The sequence below is a fragment of the Schistocerca piceifrons genome, chromosome 3 (genome assembly GCF_021461385.2).
Source record: "Schistocerca piceifrons isolate TAMUIC-IGC-003096 chromosome 3, iqSchPice1.1, whole genome shotgun sequence".
NCBI lineage: Eukaryota > Metazoa > Arthropoda > Insecta > Orthoptera > Acrididae > Schistocerca > Schistocerca piceifrons.
In genome coordinates, this window is record NC_060140.1 from 603,226,099 (window position 1) to 603,243,222 (window position 17,124).

General features: G+C 44.2%; 1 protein-coding gene across 1 annotated transcript in view; it reads left to right on the forward strand.

The window, feature by feature from the left end:
- The window catches only part of LOC124788882 (dual oxidase maturation factor 2-like), a 695,079-nt gene that overhangs the window by 569,270 nt on the left and 108,685 nt on the right, over positions 1-17,124 (forward strand). The gene's annotated exons all lie outside the window — the stretch shown is intronic.

Sequence of the window (17,124 nt, forward strand, 5' to 3'; positions counted from 1 at the left end):
CAGCCGCTCGCGCCACAGAAAATTTATAAACGCATTGTTGACTCTGAATGCGGACGCGCAGTAAATCTGCAGGAGCAACCCCACACTGCAGTACAGCGCCCTGCTCTGCTCTGTGGTTGCCTGGTCCCTCTTTCCGCTCTCAGTTTTTCTGTGTACAGCAGGAAGCACCTGCAGCATGGCCGCCATCTAAGCATTAGTTCAGTCCGAGGAGGTGGACGCTGCTGGTGTGTAATGAATTCTGTTCTTCGTTAGCGGCGCGTCTGGCGATAGGTCCGTGGCCCGATGTGGTTGTTGCCGGAGAAGGAGGAGGAGGACCTGGCCGTCGTCGAGGACAGGCTCCAAGTCTTCCTTTGGGCATAAGTTTCATTGCAGCTAACACTGGAATTCCTATAAGGTTTTACTTTTTACTTTTGGCGCAACTACATTTTATATGACAGAATCGTAACCGTTTCGGCCTACAATGATCAAATGCTACGTGTGCCATTTGGTGAACAAGTGATCTTGCGGTGTGCTCCGTGCTGCGTGCAGCCCTTTGAACAGGACTGTTTCTTGGAAGACAGAAATGTCCACAACATACTCATCATGACGACGAAGAAGAAACGGCAATACTTGGCCACCGAAAATATTGAAATTAACGTCTTGGCTCATGTTCATGATAACCTGAATGAGCGGGCCCAAGTCATAGTACGAGAAACACTCCCAAGATACGACAGTCACCACCGACTTGAACCACATCGTCCTCATTATGCGGTATGAACGCTTCCTTGCACCGTTGATACATTACACGCCTTGCATGATTTGAAAAGAGGAAAAATCGAGCCTCGTTGCACCACACTACACACCTCCACCCAACTCCAGGTTCTGTGTTGCTTCGTGCATAAAAACGTGCAGCATTGTGTTCCTATGAGCAATGGCCTTTACGAGCTACTCGAATCCTAATGTGCATCGCATATACACTTAAGCTCCAAAGAAACTGGTATAGGCAAGCGTATTCGAATACAGAGATATTTAAACGGGCAGAAACGGCGCTGTGGTCGGTTACATCTATACAAGACAATAAATGTCTGGCGCAGTTGTTAGATGGGTTACTGCTGCTACAATGGCAGGTTACCAAGACTGAAGTGAGTCTGAACGTGGTGTTACGGTCGGCGCGCGAGCGGTGGGACGCAACATCTCCGCGGTGGCGATGAAGTGTGAATTTTCCTGTACGACCATTTCCGTGTATACCGTGAATTTCAGGAATCCGGTAAAACATTAAATCTCCGACATCGCTGCGGCCGGAAAAGATCCTGCAGGAACGGGACCAACGAGAATGATGACGATCGTTCAAGCGTGACAGAAGTGCACGCAATTGCTGCAGCTTTCAATGCTGGGCCATTAACAAGTGTCAGCGCGCGAACCATTAAACGAAACGTTATTGATATGGGCTTTCGGAGCCGAAGGCCCACTCGTGTAACCTTGATGACTGCACGACACGAAGCTTTAAGCCTCGCCTGGGTCCATCAACACCGACGTTGGACTGTTGATGGCTGGAAACATATTGCCTGGTCGGACGAGTCTCGTTTCAAATGGTATGAGCGGATGGACGTGTACGGGTATGGAGACAGCCTCATGAATCCATGGGCACTGCATGTCAGCAGGGGACCTTTCAAGCTGGTGGAGGCTCTATAATAGTGTTGGGCGTGTGCAGTTGGATTGATATAGGACCCCTGATACGTCTAGATGCCTCTCTGACAGGTGACATGTATGTAAGCATCCTGTCTGATCACCTGCATCCATTCAGGTCCATTGTACATTCCGACGGTCTTGAGCAATTCCACCAGTACAATGCGACTTCCCACACGTCCAGAAATGCTACAGAGTGGCTCCAGAAAGAGTTCTGAGTTTAAACACTTCCGATGGCCACAAAACTCCCCAGAAATGAACATTATTGACGTATCTGGGATACCTTGGAACTTGCTGTTCAGGAGAGATCTCCACCCCCTCGTACTCTTACAGATTTATGGACAGCCCTGCAGGATTCATGGTGTCAGTTCCCTCCAGCACTACTTCAGACATTGGTCGAGACCATGCCACGTGGTGTTGCTGCACTTCTGCGTGTTCGCGGGAGCCCTACACGATATTAGGCAGGTGTACCAGTGTCTTTGGTTCTTCTGTGTAGTTCCCTTCGGAATGTACGCTCGGAAACTGGTTAAGGTGGACTTGCATTTACTGTGAACAGCATATCCTGTCGGATTTGGCACCGATTGTCATTGATAAGGTGTATTACTCGTCTCCTGTGTCTGTCATTTAGAAACTTTTGACAAACACTGTTCTTAGGGTGCGTTACATGGCTGAAAATTGTAGAGCGTTCTTTGTAGCCACTGTCTGCCTACATAGCTGCGTGGTCAGTGAAGCTGACTGCCATGAGAGGCACCGGGTTCTAAACCTGACCTTTCTGAGATTTTACCATTCGGAGAATGGATGTTGTGTTGACCTCATCATTTCATCATCACTGACCATCAAGTCGCCGAAGTGGCGTCAAATGAGAAGACTTGCACTAGGCACCCGAACAACCATGGACGTGTTCTCCTAGCCAATAATGCTATACGAGCATTTCATTTGTAGCAACTTTGGACAGTTCGCAAACCTTTTTTTGTTGTGGATGAGTGTACACGCTCTGCTACGCTATTCCATAGGTACTGTGGACGTGTATACGAGCGCTGCTAGCTTTTTCCTGCAGTGCTCTGGACGTCTGTATGCATCTCGAGCCGCCGACCTCTCGCTGATGTGGACAAGTTACATCCTTATCTTGATGGATAGAAAAGTTTCGGGTATTTATCGTATAACATATGTGCGTCATTGCGTGCTATCATTTGTAAAAACTGCGCTTCGAAAGCTTGAAGGCGTATAAGATATAATGGTTTTTACTACCACATCATTCGCGACATACAAGAACGTCAACGGGAACGTTGTGCGCGCCCATCTGTCAGATATAAATCCCAATAACTCGAGAACGAAATGAGATAACGTCCTGCTCTCAATTTTAAATAAAATTGAGGTATCTTATCTCTCTGCCATTCAGTGCAATGTATGAGCTTAAATCAACCACACGCAAAATTTATGCAGTGCGTTTTTACCTCTGAAATTTCATAAAAATTTCCTGTGACGTTTACTTCATTTGTGCAGCGCAGTAAGTACAAGGGATAACGAAAAGAAATTCAGTTCTTTATCGAGTAAAGATAACAGACTATAAGACGTGCAAAAGTCAGATTTTTTCACCTGGTAATTTTCGAAAAATTGGATGACAAGTATTTCATTTCGGATGGAACGCCGTCTCTCGGTGCGGGCACCAGCATTTGGTGAGTAGTACGGCCACAACAAAAGCCTCCCTCAGCACGAAATTCAGCGAAAGGGTTAATACACCAACTAACTGCGCAACGTTGTTCATGGCTTGGTGATGAGCAGCACGTACAAATACGAAAAATCGTTTCTGCTATTGCATTGCGTCTGCTCACCGCCCATCTTACAGCGCTGATTCCTAACAACCTACCGGCACATAGATACCGGTTCACTGTCACGACGTAAGTCAGCAGCGTAGGGTAACATGAACCACCATATATAGTGGGCAGTCAAAAGCAACCAGTGAGGTTTTTAACGGGGCTGATTAATGTTTTATCCAGCGAGCTTCTATAAGATTTCGTATAATTGAAGAAACTCAATATAAAGTTGAGCCTTTGCGTGTTACCCAATAAACTGCATAATCGTACTTATGAGGTTATTTCGTGCATTGCTCCACTGAAGGCGCTTACACAAAGAGACTCACTTCCAGTGCAACAAAAAGTGTGTTGTTGGGGTACAACAAGAGGATGCAGACTACAGAGCCACTTGTTTGAGAGTGATATCTTCACGTAGCACAAGTTTGGTAACAATGTAGGGTTCGCGGTGGTAAGGCGCACCGATTTGAATTTTTTCTAATATTGGGGACAAGGACAGGCAGTTTTTACCACGACTTCAAATTGAAGTCATAAGCCACGTTGTTGTTTACAACCCATCCAAACTGCAGCTCTGTCCTATTATTAATTACAGAGAAATTTACAATTTAGCTAAAACAAAAATTGCGAGGTTTTAGCCCACAAAATGGGGTAAAGCCTAGCAGTGTGGGTCTTTATCTCATTTGAGATAAGCTTGGATAAAAATAATGACAGCGTAATAAAAACGCTTGAAGTAATACTTTGTAAAATTGTAGTATTATAAGCTTGTCGAAAAGTTACGTAACACAATATTGAACTTGAATGTCTCGTAAATTTGAACACATTGTGTAAAATACGTGTATAAAGGTAATACTTGCTTCTCCAAGGAAGGAGAATAAGTGGAATTCCCTGGAAGAGTTTAATTACTGAGGCTAAGCTATCTAGATACCTAGTAGATAATGTACTTTGTTAAATCCTCGGATTCTTCCTTGATGTCCCAGGCTCATGTTCTACCTCTTATTTGGATACCTCTTCGCCAAGTCCATATCTGTATCTGAGATACTATCGTGATGTGAGAAGTCTTAATCTGACTCTGGAGAATACAGAAACTACCGTTTGATCTACTTTCTTTCTCTTTTGGTCGTTCCGTTTCTGTATGGCGTTCATTTCTTTCTTAGTCATGTATTTGCCACTCAGCAACAAGCTTTTCGTTTCCTATGCATTCTTCTTCCTTTTTTTAACTGGGCGTTGACATTACAAGCACAGATTTCAATGCTTTGTCGGAAAGTTTCTCCTAAATTTTTATTACAGATAGGGTATATATATATATATATATATATATATATATATATATATATATATATCAGGTAAGATAGTCTAACTGAATATGCGCTGAGCGTCATTTTTTGCGGGGGTTTGTCACTGAAGAATCGCCGTCGCATTGTTGTAGGTGCGGGGATTTACCCAAAACACCTTGGGGCATTTCCCCCATTTCGCTATTTTCTGACAGACGCGCCAGTGTTGATTTTACGGAGCAACTGCCGGCCGTTGTGGCCGAGCGGTTCTAGGCGCTTCAGTCTGGAACCGCGCAACCGATACGGTCGCAGATTCGAATCCTGCCTCGGGCATGGCTGTGTGTGATGTCCTTAGGTTAGTTAGGTTTAAGTAGTTGTAAGTCTAGGCCTCAGATATTAAGTCCCATAGTGCTCAGAGCCATTAGAACCATGTTTGAACGGAGCAGCTCTGGCAGTTATTTACGCACGGAAATGAAGCTTAAATTCAGTAGCGCCAACGAGTAGTTCTTTGACTCTTCTTTGCAAACCCTATATTATACAACGTTCAAGTAAAACATCAGAAAAGTTACATGCAAGTAGCAAAAACCGACTTTCGTTTTATCACCTCTGAAGTGATCTGCCGGGACAAACTTTCATGGAACAATAATTTACAATAAGACAAAGGTAGCACCTGGTCGTCAACTTTTGAATTGATGGCAGTCAATTGAAAAACTCGGTGCGGGAGTTTACCCTATGCTGGGCTTTATCTCCACGTACATTACTCCACTTCCATATATACAGCTTGAGGAGTTTTGCCGAGACACCTGTGTTTGTGAGTGTATCGCCTGCCTGCAGTGTGGGAACCAGTATAGAAAGCTGTCAGTAGCTGTTAAGTGACAAATCGAAGGCAGGTGAGCCTGAAGGCGGGCAGGGCCGCTGAGTGAGGTGTAAGGCGCGGCGGCGCCCCGCCTTATGCAACGGGCGCCGGGCAGGTGTCGCGGGAGCGTCGCGTCGCGCATACTAATGCCCGCTGCTCGCCAAAACCTCGCAGGCCGCAAGAAAAGAGGAGAAAGAAAAAGACTCTACCGTTCACTCTCTCCGAGCTTCTCTGTCAGCCACGGCTACTTAAGACCATACTTCTTCTCTTTTACGAAATCATGAATACTTGCTGCGCTAGCGCCACTTCGTGGCGATGTCAGTCGAAATGTGCAGCGATCGGAAAACCGCTACCCGCCACGTAAGGTAACGGACAGACCCGACGTGTGAAGACAGAAGAAATACAATTAGAGTCGAGGCAGTAGCTCAGTTGGACAGGAGCTAGCAAGCTTTTGGAGTTGATAAGGCACTAGTCTAGCTAGAGGGAACCAGAGTTCAAATATCTTTCGAGCCGTTCCATGCTTCTTACCAAATGTCATTATTCTACGCCAACGGGAAGTACCCTATGGGTTTACGAGTATCAAAATATGAAACATAAATGGCCGTTTCTTTTGACTGCACTGACTTAAAAGCTTATGTTCATTAAATCACCAAGGAACCAAAGGCCATCGTATGTAATACAGCCTAAATTTCAACCTGACATGTCTACCCGTTCCTGAGAGAAAGGGTTTCCAACAATCGGGCGAACACAGAGAGAGCCATTGTGACAGCAAAGTGATGCTATAAGAGTTCCGTTTTTACTGGTTGAGGTATGGAAACCAGAAAAGGTCATGTTTCAAAACCGTCAAGGGCTGCTGATAAATCGCTCTTTATTTATCACTGTTTCGATCTTGTGACCATTTTCAGGTCTCATAAAATTATTAACAAGAGACAAAATGGTATGGCTCCTACTGTGGAATCAAATAAAATAAAGGCCTTCCTCCGCTGCTGTAGTCAGTAATAAAACGCGTTCTACAGAGAATATTTAAATGCAACAACTGTTAATCGATCTTCGTATAATGTTGTAATCAGGTTCCACCATTCCACCTTTCATATGACGCAGCTACATATTGACGACTGGACTGCTGTTTTGAAACAGAAAGCTAAAACCACGGAAAGAAGCCGACGGAGATTTGAAATACTGTGCTCCTCTCGAACACGAATTTCTGACCACTGCATGTCTGGACTTAAGGAACATGGTGAGAAGGAAGAAACAATTAAGTTAAATTCACTGGACAGTCATGAAGTGATATCTCTGGGATCTCTCCATTAATGCTGAAACAGCGAGGTAATGAATATTTCGTGAAAAATGATGGTTTGTGCCATACCGCGATTGAAACCAAAATACCCGGCTTATCGCGAAAATTCATCCTAACCATTAGGCTATCTGAATACACAAATATTCAGAGTCAATGAAGTTCCATGTTTTATTGCTTGGGGTATGTGACAAAAGAACGACTGGGGAAACGATTACGCAACGGACCTTTGCTTAGCCTGTCATATGAGAAGGTATTTAGTGGTACACAAAACTGGGGTCAGGCCTGGAGTCGTACTCAAATAACCTAATGGTTAAGGTGAATGTTTGCGTAAGTACGAGATGTACTTTCGAATGCCGGCTAGTAGAAATTTTTCATTTGTCAGTAAATATTCAAGGAAGAGATACTCGAAAACCTTTAAAGAGACGATAACGCAGCTAAGTCCTAAACAAGCAAGATACTGGAACTTTTTGGGAAATGTAGGCACAAAGAAGTCTCTGTCTTTCTTAGCGTTTAACCCGTCGTAAGGGTTCATCAGTTTTAACAATTTTTATTGATGTTCCTTTTTGTTTAACTGTGTGGCTGGATATTCTTCCTGTCGCTACAGTAGTCAGTTAAACTAAGAGAGACAAATCATGTGCATCATTCGTTTTGAATAACATAGACTTTGTAACTTTCTTTAAAAATGATAACTTTATGATTACGTTGAATGAATGTCTGATCTGTGGAATGAGTATTGAACTCGAAGTGTCGTGTTGAGTGTTGTAAGTGCAAGTGGTGTGCTTACTCTGTGTTATTGTTAGCAAAACTTTACGAATCGATTGGGCAGTGCAACTCCCAATACCAATTAAGAAATATAGTCACTGCAAAATATAATCAGTGCCTTAAGCACTGAATCCTAAGGCCCTGTTCAAAACTAATACCTTTGGGCCTTGTGCGAATAACAAATAAACGAAATTGTCTTACCTCTAAAGCAGCAACGGTAGAACGCGATATATTCTGGTCCCTCATAAAAAAATAGAAATATGTTAAATACAGGCTCAGGAGTGTGCAATGCTGGCCATAATACTTGAAATGCACATGAAATTCATTTGGCTGATAAAAGAGAACATTTAAGAAAATCCAATTTCTTTGAAAAATATATGACCTGGACTGGGAGGCGGCACTGATCATGGTGGATTTCTAACACTTAAATTTCTTAGCAAAATTATATTGCAAGTTAAGTTTGACTTTTCAAAAATGTCTGACAATACAAGTTACATTACTCACAATTGATTCACAAACAGTGACGTTTAAACAGCAAGTACTCGTATTATCTAACTTCATTAATCCAACATAAATGCAAATCATCAAATTACACATAGCTCTGTTAACAAATCTTAAAAGCATTGCAAAAATGAAATATTTAACTAGCCTCTTTATCAACGTACATTCTGGGGTTACTCAACAATTATAATTATCAGTAAAATCCTCTACACTAACGCGGTGGCAAAAACATAAATCATAATTATTTAACATCTTTATCTTTCTAGGATGAAGATTTCTGCTTCCATGTTCAACAATATTGACATACCTACATTAATCTAACTCTTGGCGGCTTCACACTGCACACCCCAAAGACTGCATACTCGATCGTCTTTCCCTCACAGACAACTACCTACAACTGTGCGCCAAGCGCTCTCTTACTCCAACTCTAGCAGTATCTTTGGCTCCGCAGTCGCACGCAGTCAGCGATACGCATTATCGAGCCCATCAGAGACAGTCATCGTTTATAGTATACTATTTTCATTTTAATTTATTAATATTCTTATTTTATTCTGGTGCTATATACAAGTGCGCCCGAGTATACTCCTTTCAACTTCGTTCTGTCTGTTATCGTATTTTAACTGTTTGTGTATCCTATTATCTGAGGCGGAGATTGGCGAACAGTCCAGCATTTGCACAAACTAGCGTAGAGAGCGGCATAAGAACCACACTCAAGGTGACCGTGCGGCTGGCCCGCCTCCCTGTGGTAAGGTCTTATTGTGGTAAGGTCTTATGGGACCAAACTGCTGAGGTCATCGGTCCCTAAGCTTACCCACTACTTAACCTAACTTTCACTAACTTACGCTAAGGACAACATACACCGATGCCCGAGGGAGGACTCGAACCTCCGACGGGGGGCAGCAGCGCGGACCGTGACAAGGCGCCTGAGACCGATCGGCTACCCCGCTCGGCGCCACCCTGTCTCGCAAGATAAAACACTGCGCGTTATGGTGTACGAGTATAAGTCGGATAAAAGAAAACTACAAGATTAAAAATTTGTTAAAAAAGGTACCCCGGCTACTGGAGCTTCAGCATGTAAAGCTAATTAAACATTTAATCGAAGTAACACCGAAAAACAGGAGTATCGATAAACCTAACGATGGAAATACGTCGTTCAGAGTAAAGGGCGAAGAGATCACTAGAATGGAGCAGAAGTGGATCACGCTACAAAAGAGATTGTGTCATTGCGAAAGAAGGAATAAGTGGGCACGGCAGGGGGGGGGGGGGGGAGGGGGGAGAGAGAGATATTGTCGATGTGCAGTGCCTCCATGGCTGAGCGGCTCGATTCGGCTCGATTCCTGCGTGCTGCCCGCTGCGCAATCGCCGCTGCGGTATGTTGTGATACGACTTTGGGCAGCTGTTGCGACGCAATTACCGGTCTGCAGAGAGAAACGCCGGTTCGTGCGTTATGGTCCAACGGTCGTCCGGCGGCGCGGGGGCTGCCGACGGAAAATCCCTGCAGATTGCTGGAGCGCGACCTCCTCCGAAACGAACCGTGACAGCGGGCTCTGATCTCGCGATTTCAACGAACGTGAAGTGGACCGTAAATTCCGACGCGGCAGAATCTGGTTCGAAGGGGATCCTGCGTGGATCACGAGGGGCTGCTTTCTCGAATATCACGATTGCAACTTGCAAGGAAATATCCCTCATTTGCTTATTTGCCCTACGCGTCATAACACAAATCAGGCAGTAACAACCTATTTCGGCAAAGAAGGCGAGGAGAAAGGGGGAGGCTGTCACGCTACGCGATTGCAGCTCGAGATAAACGACAGTGTGACTCAAGTGACTACCAGAATAACGCGTTTCATAAGCAATGAAGAAATGTCTCCAAACAAGAGATTTACAATAAATGTATCTCACATTTTTAAGGGGATAGACCAGGGTGACGCTCGATTATGGAACCGATATTCATGTTTCTTTTTTTCAATAAAATAACGAACAAATTACAAAACTGACTTAGAGCTTGAATGTACACCATTAAGACTGTATCATGTATTTTCTTAAAGTAAAAAACTTGCATCATGAGGACACCACACGACACTGACAAACGCCTTCGTGGAATGCGAGGGCGGTTGGTGGGACCTCTGAACTCCACAATTTTCAACCAAGAGCAAAATTTCAGGAACTGCTTTGAAAACGACGATATTGTCTACCGCAATAAGTAGGGATATTTTTTTTAAAAAAAGTTTTTATTAAAATGGCTACACTGTGAAATAAAAATCGTTTTTTTCGACAAAACGTGTAACAAAAATCGAAATTAAAATATTTCACAAAATCCTTCTTACCACAGTAGAAAAAAATGCTGACTCGCACGTTACAAAATGTATACTGTAATTGCATGTATATTCCATGAGTTATAACTCCCGCCAACTTGAAAAATGTTGTTTTGAAAAAAAAAAAAAACATGCGTTTAACGTTTCAACCTGTGTTTTTTTAATATAGGAATTGAACAGACCATTAATCGGCAAAGCCAGCACCGTAAAACTGGTCTTTTTTTTCGCCGATGTGGAAACACTGTCATTTTGACGAAATTATATCGATTAACTGGCTTCCGCTTACCAATCGAAGCATTTTTTGCATGGCTAGAATTATTTTCCGAACCTTTTCTATCCGTATTTTACTTCGTATAAAAACAAGTGAAATGACAAGTTAAGCAGACATGAGACAAGTACGTGCTTTCGGGCTGTTGATCTTTAACGAATCATGTTGCGAAGAGAAATCTTTTGAGAATAGCGCTTTAGTTGATACTAATACACTCTGTGATATTATGCGAAACTATCAGTACCGTTATTTCTTTGGTAACTATTATAGAGTAAATCGGTTGCATTCGAGCACTCGGCTGCGTCAGATCCCCATGCAGTAAATCACAGTTTTGACATATTGTATGTAACATTTACGCTACACTTTATATGAATGAATTTTAGAAATACACCCCCTAAGGAAAATTTAAAACCAATAGAAAAGTTAGGCTAAAGAAAAGGTCTAGCCTGGTCTACCACCTTAAGCTCTGTACTGATTCTCTGGAAACTTAACAACGAATCATCAGCACTAACCTGCAGATTTCACATCAGTTCGCATTCAGGTTACGTGCAAATAAGATAGTTCTCTAAATTACGCCAAATGGAGCTGCACAATTATAAGTTATACTCAACTGAAAAGGAGATCTTCGCTGTAGCGGTATTGTATGTAATGCCAGTGGTTGGTTGGTTGGTTTGTGGGATTAAAGGGACCAGATTGCTATGGTCATCGGTCCCTAATGCCAGTGGGTTTACGTGTTTACCGAGAGGTGCTATGGTGGTATTCTCAGTTCCACGAGCGCAGATACCGACTTCGCACTAATGTCCTCGTTTCTGGAGAGTTGTTTCCACAGTTGTTGCGTGATGCATTCCTCCCTATCAGCACAAGTAACGGTTATCCAGTTTCTTCGCGCAGAAGGGGAGCATGCCTCTCAAAATTGGCGCAAGATGAAAGACGCGTACGAAGAACAGAGTCTCTCGTGGTGCAGAATATTCTGGCGCTGTCAGTTTTGTGAGACGGGATGTGTGGCCAAAAAGATTCTCGAGCTTCTTCAAAACATTCGATGGGAGGTCCTCGATTGTCCTCCTTACAGTCCTTCTCCCTAGATGATTCGCACATCTTCGGCCCTTAAAACAATCTCTGGAACGACAGAGGTTCACCTGTGACAAGGAACTGTTCTGGATCCGTCAGCAATCCAGTAGTTCCTACACTGAAGCCATCCACCCCATTCCTACGCCTTGGGATCGGTGTATCGATGTCAACGGCAATTATGTATAGCTTTACTATTCCAGGTGAACTGTAATTATACAATTATTATTAAAATTTCTTTATATGTAACTGTGTTATCCTTTTCATTCTGGTACACCTCATATTATACTGTGTCCGATGAAACTTTCTCTGGCTTATTACGAATTGTCAATTGCGTTGGGTGCATGTGCACTGTAATCTTATGTGAATGTTATTTGGAAATAGTGTGCAGTGAAACGACTCGGGACAGAAAACTCGATCCTGGCACGCTGTCTACTCCTTTCAGGTGAATCGAGCACCCCGCTTAACTTAGCCTTCCCATCTGGCGTATTTATGACTATCAATAACGTCACACGAGTGACCTCACTCTGTGAGATACTGCAAAGCGCTTCGAGATTTATTTGAGGACAGTGGCGTATAGTCTGGTGAATAGCACCTGTACACCTCTACCTCTGCAAACACGAACAATGCTGATGGAATCCTCTCCCCCTACTACAGTTCGAACCTACCACCACGGCGACTAGTACCACTACTAACATGCGTTAGCCTATGAAGGTGGTTATGAGTGGCTACTGTTGACAAGTTTATGCAGTTCATTGTAGAGCACTGGAGCCAAATTTGGAGTAAGGGTCGTCATATGATATTTTTACAGCTGATATCTAACTTTTCATCCGAACTTTTAAGTGTTTGAGAAAGTTTCTTTTCCACTTTCTCGTATCAGATACTTCATATGACAGTAAGCGATTGAGACAGCACATTTCAATAATGGAACAAAACCTTTCTCAAAAACTTAAAATCATCTTAAGCTGACTCCTACAAGAATCGGTATTTACGCTTCGCATTTTTGCAACAGGCAGTCCTCAAGGAAGCCAAGAGTCTCCTTAATCGATACAATACTGAAGCAATTTCCCAGTCACAAATATTTTGGGTTCACTTTGCAATGAGTTTTATTATTTCAAAAACTTTGTTCTGTTTCCAAACCATATGCCACTGGCGTACAACCTACTTCGAAAATTGACCAGCAACTACTTTTGGAGCCATATCCTCGTTTGGGAAAACCATTACTTCAGCACAGTACTACTCTCCTGCGTGCTACACTGGTCAAGTGTATTACAACTTGGCGTACGTTATGGAATCCGATTGTGACCTCAGGTCGACAATTGGGTTCAGGAGACCAAGGTAAACGGAAATACTCAACCGTCTAATAGGCATTCCATTGATCTCCGTCAAAAAGAAATTGCCAACCAACCTGTCTGTTTTTACAAGAAGCCCAATTTACGGCTCATAGCCCGCCGGTGAAGAATTAGAGAGCGGGCGCACGTGTTTTTAATTCCAATATAAACTTCAAGAAACAAAACCCTTTCCAACTTGCGAAGAAGAAATAACTCACAGAGCCTTTGTGGATCGCCCACGATCGGAAGAGCTGACAGCAAGATGCAAGGTAGTTGTTTCAAATAGGACACTGGCTAAACTTTGAACAAGTCATGTTAAGTGTACCAAATTCTATCAGGGGTTCCGTGAAATCCCGAGACCACATGGACACGGGTGAATCTCGGCACTTAGACACACATACTCTTATTCTTGGTACCCTGACTAGTGCTCCTGAGAAGGCATCAGGCCCATTCTGATCAGTGAAGTGGATGTGACCCAGTTCTAGACTAAAACTTTTAACACTTCATTTCTGGCTCCATCTATGGGCTCTCCTTTGCCTACCGTAAACTACAGAGCTGTTTTCGAGTATGCAGGAAAGGTGGTGACGGGGCTTCGTTCCGCCTCAAGTTAAGGGGCCGATTGTTCGGTAAGTGTCTTAAGTGAGTTGTGGTCGGGACCGACTGCCCTGGCTAAAGGACTGGTTCCTTTTCCATGATGACAGTTTTATTCCAGCAGGTCTACTTGTTGGAAATGCACTTTTAAAAAGACGAGCTAAGAAACTCAGGAATTCTAACATCTGCAGCAGGAAATTGTCGATGGAAATGCCTGAATTCTGCTGCTGCAGCTGATTGGCAGTAAGGCGTAGTTGTTAAAACAGTTACTTTGAGCGGCTGGGAGCTCGTGAAATTAAGTAATCTGTTAGCAGCTCTCAATAGTGTAAGAAGCAAGTCGCGGGACTGTGAGGCAGAGGTGTTGGTCCTCCGTGATTCTAAGCGATCAACAGAGTTGTTTCACCAGTGGAGAAATTTTTGAAACATGTGCGTTGATCCCTTGAGCGGGAGTGGAATTATGATTAAGCTGTCAGTTTTCTAGACGAATGTTACAGTTTAGAGAGCGTCCTAGGAGTCGGCTGGAAAAGGACTCGTTGACGTCTCTTAAATGAACGAAATAGACTTGGCAACGTCTAATAGGAGATGATAAATACAGATTCTTCTCGCAGAAATCTGAAGTGTGGTGGTTTCATGAGTTTTTTTCTTCCTTTTATACTTTTATTTATTGTTTTGACTATGGAAGTGAACGTCGGTGGGAGTTACTAGAAATCAGTTGCAGATGGTGTAGTAATTGTTTTCGGGGTACATATTCCAATCCAGTGATCGGATCTGAGTGTTTTTTTGAAAGTAGGCAGGTTGCTACAGGACAGTTATTAGTGGCATAGGAGCTGTGAAAATTTTAACAAGTTGCGACACAGCCGCTCCAAAATGCATAGTGATCCATGCAAGTGTATATGCTGTCATTTCATCTACAGACTACAATCTTATAGAACGCGTAATTAATTTCGGCCTACGCTTACCATCTTCAACACCAGAAACTTAAAATATTCCTGCTTTTGAATGTGGCGAACTATGAAGGGCAGCAAAATTACAAAGTAAGGCAATCATAAATCATAATTTACACGTACATAACACTTTTTCAGATATGAGTAAAAGTACTCTGTAAAATGCTATAAAAATGTTATTCTCAACGAAGAGAAATGTTCAAACGTAAAAGTAATTACAGCGATACTCTAGAGAAGTGTTATTGGGCATTAATTTTCACTGTATTTGTAAATGGGCTTGTGGAAATTCTTTCAGGGTCTCGACGGCTGATGCTGTTATATAGAAAGATGTCGCAACGCTAGAATGTTGTGGCGAAATGCAAGAAGAGCTGCAGATGGCTGACGCTTGCCGCGAGAATTGTCAGTTCACCCTCAACATAAACAAATGTGACGTACTGTGACTAAGCAAGCAGAAAGTTACATCATTGCATGACAGCACGACTGCAGAGATATCATTGAAAGCAGTCACATGCTTTAAAAATAGAGGAGAAAGCATACGGGGCGATTTAAAGTAGAACGACCACATAACATTAATCGCCGTAAAGGCAGATGCCGTAATGAGATTCACATGAAGAATCCTCAGCAACAGTGGAAATCCACACCTTCGTTCGATCGGTATTTGAATATTGATCGTTACTGTAGCATCGGTACCAGATAGGATTGTTGGAAAAAGTGGAGAAGATAAAAGAAGAGCAGCGCGTTTCGCAATAGGTCCATTTACTAAGCGCGAAAATGTCACAGAGCTTCTCAGCCAACTCGAAATGGCAGATGATACAAGAGTTACGTTCTGCATCACAGTGTACTTTGCAGTTAAAGCTCCGAGAGCGTAGGTTCCTAGAAGGCAGCAATCATCTTACTTTCTCCTACATACATCTCGTGAAAGACTGTGTAGGTAAAAATGAGAAATTCGAGGTCACACAGGTGGATGCCAACAACCGTTCTTCCTGCGAACTATTCCCCGACTGGAACAGGGAAGGGGGGAAGTGACAGTGGCATACAGTATAGCCTCCACCATACACTACAGGGTGGATCGCGGAGTATAGATATAGCTGTAGAAGTATTGTGCAGTCAATTTCAATCCGTCACACGCGTCAGAGAGAGTTGGCGACGTCCAAGGAAGTCAGAAAGGAAAGGAACGTTCCGTACTGTCTAGTATTATCATCGCGTTGCTGTATTTTCATTTCATTTTTATTTCATCTCAAATGTAATGTTTACTGCGAAGGAGTACGGTACGTGACACGATTAACATCGAACTGTCGACGCGCATAATCGTAATATGCTGTAGAGCTTTCCCGATAAGAACGGTCGATAAAGGCAAGAGTAGCCGCAGAGAACGCTGCGATCGTCCCGGTGGCGAGTGCTCCATTCTGACCCTCACGCTGCGCCCATAAATCAAATTCTTAAGCTCGGCACAGCGGGCTAATAAGGTAAGCCGCTGTATTCAATTGGCGGCGTTCAGAGAGATTCCAGATAACGGGGCCGGAGCAAGATAAGGATATTAATGTGGAAATACCGGCGTATCGCCGATCGATCGGCGATCGCCGCCAGAGCAGGCTCGTGTGAAAGGAGCCGACAGGTAGCCGGCGGTGGCTCGGCCGCCACGCTATGAATGGTGGCCCCACGCCGCGAGTTCGCCGTTTCGCGAGCCGAGTTGCAGCGTAACGTTTCTTGATTAAATTGTGGACGCAATTAATTAATTACCGGCGATCGGCCAGGTCTCCGGTGGGTTTTGCCTCTTCGGGTGCTAACCGCCAGCGAGCGGGCAAATGAGTTAGCCTCGGGAGGCGGCCTCATTGAAAATGAACTCCGCCGAGATCGACAAAAAGGAGCGAGAGGAGCGGTGTGGCCGGGGCCGGCGAGCTGCTGCTGCTGTGGCGGAACGGTCGCGCGCCGCTGCCCACTTGCGGGACAGGGCGGCGGGCACACACGCCTTCGGCAGGAGGCGGAGGAAGGCAAGAGGCAAGGGAAGGGCACGGCACGCGGAAAGTGGGCAGCGGGCAGCGCGCCGCGCGCCGCGGCCGCGATAAATCGCGGGTAACGCACCGAGAAGGGCAGCGCGCCCGTGCGGTGCGCGTCGCGGGGCGTGGCGGCGCCCACTCCCACGCTCAGAGCGCGGGGGCGGACACACGTCGACGTGCGTTCCCCTGTCCAGCCGCTGGCCGCTGCCAACGCACCGCACAGCTCTGCAACTTTTCAGATCGTAATCCGCGGCAGCTTTCCCAGAAAGCTTCATGAATACTGCAGTAGTTCCGAGATATCACACAGAACGGAGGTGGTCGAGATCTCTGCGGAGTGTTATCCACAATTTCATAGAATATTCCCATACAAAAATTAAGGAACTTACCTTACATCTTAACAATTTCATGGTTACAATTTATTTTGCATGTTGCTGTTGTGGTCTTCAGTCCAGA